Source organism: Hydra vulgaris, chromosome 06 (genome assembly GCF_038396675.1).
Source record: "Hydra vulgaris chromosome 06, alternate assembly HydraT2T_AEP".
NCBI lineage: Eukaryota > Metazoa > Cnidaria > Hydrozoa > Anthoathecata > Hydridae > Hydra > Hydra vulgaris.
The window spans coordinates 2892285-2904738 of NC_088925.1; positions in this window are offsets into that span (position 1 = coordinate 2892285).

Here is a 12454-nt window from a genome sequence, read left to right on the forward strand (position 1 = left end):
AAATAAGTGTTCATAAAAATAAGTGTTCATAAAAATAAGTGTTCATAAAAATAAGTGTTCATAAAAATAAGTGTTCATAAAAATAAGTGTTCATAAAAATAAGTGTTCATAAAAATAAGTGTTCATAAAAATAAGTGTTCATAAAAATAAGTGTTCATAAAAATAAGTGTTCATAAAAATAAGTGTTCATAAAAATAAGTGTTCATAAAAATAAGTGTTCATAAAAATAAGTGTTCATAAAAATAAGTGTTCATAAAAATAAGTGTTCATAAAAATAAGTGTTCATAAAAATAAGTGTTCATAAAAATAAGTGTTCATAAAAATAAGTGTTCATAAAAATAAGTGTTCATAAAAATAAGTGTTCATAAAAATAAGTGTTCATAAAAATAAGTGTTCATAAAAATAAGTGTTCATAAAAATAAGTGTTCATAAAAATAAGTGTTCATAAAAATAAGTGTTCATAAAAATAAGTGTTCATAAAAAAGTCATTTAAAGTTTTTATAACTATTTATACATTAAATTCAAAAAATGAGTAGTAAGAAGAGAAGGTTAAAAAATGAGTAGTAAGAAGAGAAGGTTAAAAAATGAGTAGTAAGAAGAGAAGGTTAAAAAATGAGTAGTAAGAAGAGAAGGTAAAACACATTTAATGATAATTAAAAAAAAATGCTTCCTTTCTTAACGCAGAGGGAATGTCTCAAATACACTATTTGTCAAAGCCCATTTGACATTAGAAGTCGTGGATGGTCTGCAATTGAAGATCGTTACAAATCTATCACAGACAAAATGGCATTGGATGCTTCTATATCGTCAAACAAAATCACAAAGTTGATGAAGAGCTTTGGTCAAAATGAAAAAATATTAGCCATTCAAGAAGGAACAATTGCATTCCACACAATCAAACACAATCATAGCTTTAGAAGTGCTGATTGTACATCAAAGCTAATTAAGAAACTTTATAATCCAAGATTTGCTTGTGCGCGTACAAAAATGCGAAGCAATTATTGTAAACGTGTTCAAGAAATATTGTGAAACCAACTCAGAAAATGCTTCATTAAAAGCATCATATGTGTCAATTCTTTTTGATGCATCAAACCAAAAGGATGTTAAAATGTTCCCAATTTTGGCTCGTTATTTTGATATTAAAGAGGGAGTGCAAATTCAGATTAACATGTAAATGAAGTTGTGTAAAATGAAGTTGTGTAAATGAAGAAACATCAGGTATTTTATCAGAAGTTATCTTTAAATGCGTTACACACTAAAAAAAAAAGGTAGAAATTTCTACCTTAGGGTAGGATATGTGATATACCCTTAGTAAGGTATAATTTTCTACCTTTTAAGGTAGAAAATTATATTAAAAACAATTGCTTGTCATACAATTTTCTAACTTAAAGGTATAATTTTCTACCTTATAAGGTAGAAAATTATACCTTACTAAGGGTATATCACATATCCTACCTTAACTAAAAATTTCTACCTTTAATTTTTAGTGTGTAGTGCTAACAATACTTCTTCAAAAATTTTGGCTATTTTGCAGACAACACCAATACCAATTTCGGAGGTTTAAAATGAAACGGTAATAACAATATTAACAAAAAGTTAATCGTTAAGCTAAACCGTGAAATCATTGGTATCGGTTGCATTTTATTAAACGTAATAAACACTGCATCTGGTTGTTTATCTATTGATGTGGAGATAATTATTCCTCAAATTTATTTATTTTTTTACCGTTTTACAATTCGAGTTTCTTGTTTAGAAAATTTCTGCGATGAGGCCGGTGTGGAATATCAAAAATTGCTTGGGTTCTCAATAGTTCGTTGGTTGGCTTTACTTCCAGCTATCGAAAAAATGCTTAAGTTAAATCAGCCACTAAGATCATACTTTTTAAGCTTAGAAAATTGTCCGAAACTTTTATTTGACTTTTTTAATAACGAAATGGGTGAAATAGTATTGTTTTTTGTTCACAGTCAAGCCTATGTTTTTTATAACACGGTAAAAAAAATTGAGAAAGATGATATTTCTGCTGCTGAAGTTGTCGTAGTATTAAAAGATTTGAAAGACCAGATAAAATCTAGAAAAGAAGAAAAAATTTATCTTTCATGGTAAGACAGCATTTGCAAGTTACCGACGAAAGTAGTCATCATTTGAAAAACCATTTCTGAAAGAAGTAGACATTTTTTACAGTTTCTGTCTAGAGTATATAGATGAGTGGACGCGTCACTTTAATCAGGTTGAATTTTTTAAATGGTCTTTTTTTAACTGTAAAGTTGAATGAATTGAAATTATTGAAACTATAACATTTTTGAAAAAATCAATAGAAATCACATTCGATGACAATGAATTGTTCGACGAAATTCGGAGCACTAATTTATATTGCACAAAGGAAAAGATTTCTTCTTGGAACTCACAATCTGTTGAATGTGACAAGCGATGGGTCGGAATTTTTTCTCATTTCAAAAATTATCACGTTTCTTATAATAATTTGTTAAAATTGGTGGAAGCCGCTTTATGTTTGCCGGGTACAAACGCTTCCTTAGAGCGATTGTTTTCGATTGCCAATGATATTTGGACGGAAGGGAAATTCCAACTTACAATGAAAACTTCGGCAGCTATTTTGTTCGTTAAATTAAATTTAAGAAAATATAGCTGCTCAGAATTTACAGAAAAAATTGAAAAAGATGACATGTTGCTGAAAACAATTCATTCTTATGAAAAATGCTTGTGATTTAAAAATGCATATATTGTTTAATATTTTTTCCATAATTTAGCTTCTTCGCATGCTATTTTAAAATAAATAAACGAGTTTTTAGTAAAACCAATTTAAACCAGGCCCGTAGGTAGGGCGGGAGCGAGGGGGCACGTGCTCCCATGCACTTTGTCCTGCTTGGTCACTAAAAAAATTAAAATTAAACATATATTCAAAAATTGTTAGTACAACACAAAAAAGGGCAAAGTGAAACCGTTTGGAAAATATAAAAAATATAATTAATCATTTTATTTAAATTTATGCAAAATTTTATCAAAAAATAGGTGAATATAGACTTTAAAAAAATTGCCCTTGGGTGCCTTTATTTTTATTTTATTTTTGGCGCCTCTTGAAAATGTGGTGCCAAAAATAAAATAAAGAAATAGTATTTAAATCAGGCTACGGGCCTGATTTAAATACCATTTTATACATACCAAATTTATTCTTTGTACGCGTCAGGTATTTTTCAAATATGGTCACTTTATTTTAAGACTATCAATTTTTAAATGTTGAAAGGTTCACTCCCTTACCTTACTATAAAGAGTGAGTGACATTTTATACAATAAAAACTAATAAACAAGGACAAGAAAAATCAGATTTTAAAATAAAAAATAATTTAAAATTTACATTACAATAGTATTGCGTTGTCAATACACATATATAACCATAAAATATGTATCACCATACATATATATCACTATGAATTACCATACCATGTTATTCTACTTAGTAAAATAAATTATTCCGAATAATATGTTATGATTCTACAACAGAAAATGCTAGAATTTATATTGAGTTAAAATTGATATTATAATCACATTAACAAACAATCGTCATTTAAATTGCAAATCACGCAATAGTCAGGGTTTACCTAAAACGCAGAAAATGGAAATGGAAACTAAAACGCAGAAAAAAACGCGGAACTTTTTTTTTCGAAAATCTGTTTGCCTGCCCTAACCAAACCCTCAGCCAATATAGCGCCACTTCGTTGCGATTCAGGCTACAAGATGGTCGATGTAGCACCACTCCGTTGCAAGCTTAGACTATAAGATAGTCAATGTAGCAGCACACCGTTGTGAGTCAGGTTATATGATAGTCGATGTATATTTCCGGAATTTTCCGCGCCGTTTTCTGCGTTTTAGAAAAACCCCAATTGTCACCAGGTGCTCAAGAGCTTTTCCACTATAGAATTAGCAAAAGTTAATTACTAAAATTATTGAATCTAAAAATGCTGTTTCAGGTTTAGCTGACTTGTCTTCCGTGTTCAATCAGAAGACCATTTATTTAAATAATAGCGTGTAACAAAATCCAAGTTTTTATATTTGTTTTATTCTTGAAAACTTACTAAGTGCTTACCAAGTATTTCGTTTGATCTTGATAATTACTTAGTAAGTACTTACTAGGATTAGTAGGAAATTGATTAACGTCATTTGACTAACGGGAACGTAATAAGTTTAGCCGTATTAAGCGAATACTTATCAGGATTAGTTGGAATAGCAAGAACTTAGGAGGATTAATAGGAAGTTAACCAGATTCCTAGAAGTATTAGCCGGGTTTTTTTTCTCGGGTACATCAAAGTTTTTGGTTGAATCGGTCAGAATCGTCGTATTTTTGCTTTTGCAAAGCCAAATTCATATTTAGTTATGGCCAAACTTGTAACAATCCTGTAACAACATTTTACGCATTTCTCACCTGCGCAAAGTGGTGAACAAACACATTTTTCAAAATTACATTATTATATACCATTTTATATCTTAAACAATCAGCTTCTCTAAAATGTATATATTTTTATATAATTACAAGTATAAAACAGATGGAAGTTCATCAAGCCGCAAACATCTTAGCAATTTCAAGTCGTCTCGGGTGTATGCTTGTAGCCGGCAATAAAAAAAATAAACAAGATTCACTGGACAAATAATAACACCGAAACATTCACTGAAATAACTTTTATTAAAACATTAAAAAAAGAATTATTCTAAGCATACATAGTTTTAACCATTGGTAATTGTAATTATTCAACAAAAGGTTAATTAAAACTCGGTAACTAAATAGAACCACTTTATTTTAATAGCATCTCACCCGGCATTTGGTCCTAAAAAGAGGTCTTTTAAACGTTCATAAGACGTCTTTTAAGGATCAAATGCCGGCTGGGATGTCAGTTTAGGCTTCTTTCTTGCTTCGAATCATTACTCGTCATTTGATTAAAAAGACATCTAAAACAATTTTTTAAAAAATCAAAAAAAATATTTTCAAAATTACTAAAGTTTAAAGTTTCATTAGTTTCATCCATTCATTCATTCCATTTATTCATTCCTTTCATTAGTTGTATGTCATAGTTCCATTCATTTTTGCATTCATTCATTTTTCTATCCATTCAATATGAAGTTTATTAAAATGTTGTTGTGTGTCGTTTTGTTGTTATTAATGATTATACTTGAAAATTATTGGTGAACCGTCAAAATAGTATACTTTTAAACTCTTATAAATATGTAATATAAATGTAAATAGCCTATAAACTGCTTTTAAACGCTATATGCTATAATATATTCTTCTCATTTGCTATGGCAAATGAGAAGAATATATTAGATTTAGGATATTTGCAATCAATTCGTAGGAATAAAATGGAATCAGTTTTTTCATTAAATGTTGACGTTGCATATCGGATTTTTCAAACCCTTTCCATTTCGAATTACAGTGCAAAAAAAGCATTTTCAGAAATGACAAGAGATAATAATGATCTCTCTTTCTTAATGTTTAATGGTTGTTTAAATGCTCTATTAAATGACAATTGAAATAACTAATTGAAATGTTGCAAAATATAAATTTGTATATAATAAAGATGTCGTAATTGACATTGCCAATGTGAAAGCAAAAATTTTTTTCTGAAATCGTCTTATCAATTACTATTAAAATTCTCCTGTTAAATCGAACCTCAAATAACTCGAACCTCTTTAAGTCAATCCATGTTTCAGTCCCCTCTCAGCAAATTTCTTCGCTTTATATTATATTTTCTTATATTTTTTTGATATATTTAAATCTGAATAAAATAAATCGTTGTCAGACGTAAAACTGTTACAAAATAAATCAATATAAAATACCATTAAAAAAGCAGTTATTTTATAGTTTTTTATATAAGATCTCTAATTTTTGAACGCAATTTAAATACCAAATTATAAGGAAGTCATTGTGTTGCTAAACTTTTTTCAATGCTATCTTTTTAGTGTAGAGCGTGAATAGATAAGTTTTTTCACTGAAACATTTTTCATGTTTTATTAGATAATAGCGCGTATTTAATGGTTATACTTTGCTACTGAATAAACAAATATCACGTTAATTCGAACTAATATGTCATATAATTGAATAAACAAATATCACGTTAATTCGAACTAATATGTCATATAATTGAATAAACAAATATCACGTTAATTCGAACTAATATGTCATATAATTGAATAAACAAATATCACGTTAATTCGAACTAATATGTCATATAATTGAATAAACAAATATCACGTTAATTCGAACTAATATGTCATATAATTGAATAAACAAATATCACGTTAATTCGAACTAATATGTCATATAATTGAATAAACAAATATCACGTTAATTCGAACTAATATGTCATATAATTGAATAAACAAATATCACGTTAATTCGAACTAATACGTCATATAATTGAATAAACAAATATCACGTTAATTCGAACTAATATGTCATATAATTGAATAAACAAATATCACGTTAATTCGAACTAATATGTCATATAATTGAATAAACAAATATCACGTTAATTCGAACTGTCATATAATTTACAAAGCAGCCGTGATGCAGTGGTTAGAGTTCTGGCTCAGAACTAAGAATCTCGAGGTTTATCTTTATCCATATAAGCGAGATTGGTAACGAAGGAGGCGTGAACTTCCAACTTAAATGCTCTTCCGCGGTTTTCTGTGATGAGACCGTAAGGACTTCTGGAAACAGCTTAATAACCATAAAAAAATATCCTCCAAAGTTCGATTTAACGAAAATTTGCTTAAGTCGCACATTCGTTAGTTCTAACCATTTTCCCTGGTCTCTAAGATGTTCAAGATATCGGAAATTAATTGAATAAAGGTTTAATCAATGGGATGTAGCGTTAAGCTACTGAACGAAAAGATATATAAGACCATACACCGCAATTAGAAACCCGTGGTTGGTTAAGTTTAAGTTTTGGTAACTCACTAAATCAATGTTTAAGCAATTTAAATTTTAAAAAACTTCATAAATAAGAAAATCTAAAATGAATAAAATAAATATTAAATTTATTTTTTTCTTTAGTTTAATATTTCTTTAGCATAATTTAATCAAATCTTTGATTTGATGAAATGAAACACATAACAATGATAAAGCCAATTTGCGAAACATTTGGGCACCCTGGCAGAGCGCAGGCTAGAAAGTATATTTCAAAACCTCATTGTCAGTTTGAGAATATTCGTAACAGCATCAGTAGCATCAGCAGATAGAAGCTTCAGCAAGCTCAAGTTTATAAAAAAAATATCTCAGGCCAACCATGAGTCTGGATCGCATTAACGACCTTGCTAGATTAAGTATTGATTTTGACATTGCAAAACATATACAAACTTGGATACTGTAAGCCGTAGTTTTGCTATTAAAAGGAAGGCCAAAGCAAGCTTCTTTTTAAAAAATTGATCTTTTAAACAACGTTTATATCATTTATAAATATTTTACTTTTCTGTGCAAATTTAATTCTTTTTTTCTGAAATCTTTTTAATTGAATTCTCTAAACTTAATTTGAATTACTATTTGAAATCTCTAAACACAATTTCCGTTGCTTCATTATCATGGGGAGGGAGGGGGGGGGGGGGGGTCCTAAAAAGATTACCGAAACAGGTTATTTTTTATCCTCTCTATGGCCCTGGTAGACTGTATAATATTTAAAACAATATAAAAAACTTTTAGTTTCATCTGGTAATGCTGCTGAAACAAAATAACTTATTTTCTTTTTAACGATTATAAGGTTATAGAAGTCAGGGTTAGGGTCAGGGTTGCCGGCCGTGGCACAGTGGTAAGAGTGCTTGCTTTATAAGCAGGAGATACAGGTTGGAAACGAGCTGTGGACATATTTTCGCGTCACGGTAAGGAAGGAGGCGTGAACTTCCTGGTTAAATGCACTTCCGCAGTGTTCTGTGACATGACCGTTAGGTCTTCTTGGGGCACCTAAATAACAAAACAAGAAAAAATAAAATAAAATAAGAAGTCAAGAGGTTTTTTGAGAATTGTTGTAAATTTACAAAATGTAAAATGTAAAAAATCTCAAAAAAACAACAACTGTCATTTACTTTTACTTAATAAAGTAAAAGTAGATAATAGTTGTTCTGTTTTTTTTGACATTTTTTCTCATTACGCAAGTTTCCTCAAACAAAGTTGCTTTCGTCTTCTCTTTTAATGGAAAAACTACTTCTTTCTGCTGATGCTACTGATGCTGGAATATTCTCAAACTGACAATGAGGTTTAGAAATAAACTTTCTAGTTTACACTTTGTCAAAGCACTTCCAGTGCGCAGAAATGTTTTGTATTAAAATTGGCTTTATAAATCATTCTTATGTGCTTTAATTCATCAAATTTAAGATATTATTGAAGTATGCTAAAGAAATGTATAAATTTAAGAAAAAATGTGACAAAGATTGAAGAGCCAAAGAGTTTTATCATTGAGAATCTCTTTGAATGGTTATATAAAAAGCCGTCTACAGTAGTATAAATTTTTTTATTTCGATTTTTGTTTTGTATTATTATTTTATATTGTTTATAGTTTTTTTCTTTTTTTTTAATTATTTAATATGTCGATAAAATTGGTGATTTTAAAGTGGATAACATCAAAAAATAATAATATTAAATTTCGGAACTAAAAAACTTTTAGAAATACCAACTATAAAATATTAAACAACTTTTACCTTAAAATTTTTTTTTAAGGTGAAAGTTGTTTAATATTTTAAGTTTGATATTTTCGTATATAATTTTGTTATACAATACCATCTGAAAATTTGTATTCAGAATAAAAAAAAAAAACTCTCGTTAATATTTCAGCACTTCACTAAAACCAACATTTTATATACCGATTAAATAATTTTCGCGTTTACTATTATGTTTTGAACGATTATTGATTATTTAATTAACGTATTTAACATAATTGATTTAAAAAATAACGATTTTATATGAGTTCACAAATTGCAGACAAATCAAAGCTTTTAAAAAGCTCCGATTTGTCCGAAACTTTTAAGGAAAATGTTAAAAGCTTCATTTTACATTTTCCTTAAAAGATGTGAATTATTGACATTGCAAACAAACACGATGTTTTGTATAGGTACGAAATCAGGTGTGAAAAAAAATCGTAAGAATTTTTTTTGGTAATGTAAAGTTTTCTATTACTCTTTTGATATATCTGTTTGTGTACGGTTTGTAGATTTGGGGTCCTAATATCAATGGAATACCCTATGGAAACCCTTTTAAAGGGTGATTGTGCATGTCATATGGAACACAAAATGAGTGATTTGAAAATCCTGGATTAAAATCCAACAGACTTATTTAGCTTTGAATGTTTTACAACGAAATACCCATACATTTAGGCTATGAGTAGCCCAAAAAGTTTATTGAAAAAAATTTTTTTTGCATTTTTTTTTTACAAAACACAACATATTAGCCTGTAAAATTCAAACCAATATTCTTTAATTAATTTATTTTCTAAGTGAGTTTGTTTTCAAGTTCTGTTACAACCTTGGATTTACATTAATGGATTACAGAGAAAAAGCATGTTCTGAAGAAACTTTTCTTTTCTAAACAAAATTAAATTCTCTTGCTGTTGTAGTCAAGAACACATTTTAAAAAGTGACTGGCATAATCTGGGTGCAATGGATTACTCTTAAATCTCTCCCAGTGAGATTTGAAGTTGGAATGTAGAGCTTCTGTTGCCTGCTCACTAAAGAGGCTGAGTCCAATTTGTTTCATCTTGATGAACTGTGGCACGTGGTAAAACACTGCATGCACTTTGGGAGTCACAGAAATAGGAAGATTGGTGTAGCTAAGTTTGAACTGTTCAATCTTGGATTCATAGTCAGGACCCAGGCTTTTTCCAAAGCACGAAGTGACCACTGTCTTGAATAGTGTGAGTGTTTGAATGAAGCCAAGAGCTGGACTGAAACCTTCTTTTTCTGAAAGCTGTTGAAGCTTATTCAGACTTCTTAGAAGCTTCATGCAATCGTTCCCATTGAAATGCCCCCCATGGTAAGGCTAGGATAAGAAGTGATGGAGGCCATTCCTTGGCCCTTGGCCACAAGTCGCAAAGATTTTTAAAGATGTGGTTCACAACTCCAAGTAATAAGTGGAGCTCCATTGGTGGAATAGCCTCAAGGACAAACTTGTCATCTTGAAATTCAATCAAAGGTACATGAATGACATTTTTGAATTCCTTCGACTTTCTTGAATTTCCTCCTACCTGGATGTATTCAGAATGCTATCTTCTGATCTGGCCAAAAGTCCGAAGTTGTCCACAATTTTCAAGACCTGGAGATGCAGCATCACACCAACAACGAGGGTGTTTGCAACTGTGAGACTGAATGCCACAAAGAATGTTGGCCAGCTTTAGGTTACAAGAGACAACCAAAGAACCGGTTTGGCATTTTTCTTTGACTTAAATGAAGTTGAAAATGGCCTTCACATTCTGGTAGCTCTCAGGAGTGTTTTGTGACAGTGCTATCAGCATCTGCTGCTTAACACTCGTTTTTTTGGTTGATGCTGGTGCCATCAGCTTGATTGTCTTCTGTACTGAGCTGTGTGGAGGAGTCTCATCTTCTTCCAACACAATGTGAGTGAAGCTCACTTTCAGAAATGATCCAACACCATCAATCCCGAGTTTTAAAATGAAAGATTCTCATAGTTTTCGTGATGCTCTGAAAACATCACTGAGATTGCTGAGGCTCTGGCAGTGCACAACTCGACAAGTTTGACCATTCTCTGCCAATCTGATGTTGCTGACCATGAATTGATCATTAAGTTTCTGGCCGGCTAGAGCAAACTTCAAAGGAAAACTTGGCTCTACCAATCTAATTGGGCTGATTTGATTCAGTGCTGAACCTAGTTTTCGCATGCCATTGTTTGAAAGTCCTGTATTTTGCTGAATTTGAACCATATTTTCTGTTGTGAGTGGTTCTTTGAATAGCTGCGGAGCCGATGACGGACCTTTAAAAACAATAAAATAACATCCATTAGGAAAAAAAATATTTATTCTTGCAATGAGAATGATTTAAAGTAAAATTAGGTTGATGAAATAAAATTGAAGCAGGGTAATTAATTAAGAGATGAATTTTCAATAAAAGCAGTTGCAATTAGCATTTTAATTAATATAAAAGCATTCTTGTTTCTTTTTCTCATATTTAATTATTACAGGTCATAAATTAAATGTTTGTGAATCAACATTTTGAGTGCTTTTAATTTAGCACAATGATACTATGATAATTAACTAGACAATAGAAGTAATTACCTCTCCTCAATGGCAAAGGTTTTCCACAAGGCTGACTGAGTCTAATAGTGCCATTTGGAGACGCGCTTTTGGATGCTAAGACTGCTGCAGCCACTTGCTCTGCACCTACGGGATCATCTGTGGCCATTCTTCTCAGGTTTTCATGGCAAGTTCCAATGGTGCAGTTGTGAAGAAGTCCTCTGCCAATAATTGACAAGCACTTTGTGCAGCGCTTTTCAGAACTCTGAGAAATTTGCTTTGGAATTTTTCCCTCGGATTCTTTGACTTTGTCAAACGGATGCTTCTCCTTTCCTTTGATCTTGGCAATTTGGCATAAAAGGCACTCACGAAACTCTGACGAAACTCTGGTTGTAGGTTTGATAGAAATTGACTTGAGTCAAAAAGTTTAGGCACATGATTGATTTTTCCAGCACAAAGCTTTCCAATTTGAAATCTGCATGAAACAAAAGTAGCCAAAGGCACTCTCTCATTACTGAAATCTATGTCTGTTTGAAACAGTTGAAGAATTTTCAACTTATAGTTTTCAGTCAACTCTTGAGCACCCTTTTTCATGCATATAACACAAACAGATTTTCTGCAATCTTTATGAGTTTTTGCAAAAGTAGACATCTTTAAATTTATTTAAAAAGCGCTCACTGTGTTTACATTTTGCTTTCTTTTTTGAATAATTACTGCCATTTCCCGAAAAAATTATTGGCCGGTAATTTTTTAACCGAGGAGCAATGTTTGAACTTGAGAGTTTATCTTGATACATCGGAACAGCAATAAGATGCATCTTTGGATAAAAGCTTTTAAAATAAAAAAGTTTTGTTTTTATGCATTACATTTTATATTATATATATTCTTTAAACAAAGCATGTCTAAAAGCATTTTAAGCACATAAATAGAACGCATTATGGTATGCAAAAGCTTATAAACTTCTTGACCAAAATTTTTGCTTTGGATGTTAATGAGGGATTTCAAACCCTTTATTTTGGGCTCCCATAGGCATGCACTATCACCCCTTAGAAGGATTTTCATAGGGTATTTCATTGATATTAGGACACCAAATCTACAAACCGTGGTGGATTGGAACCTATAGAAACGTTAAGTACTTTAATCAGCGCAACTATATTATATAGGAGCATTGCATACCAATTAGTAAAAAAATACTTGAAGACTAAATATTTTTTCAAAAA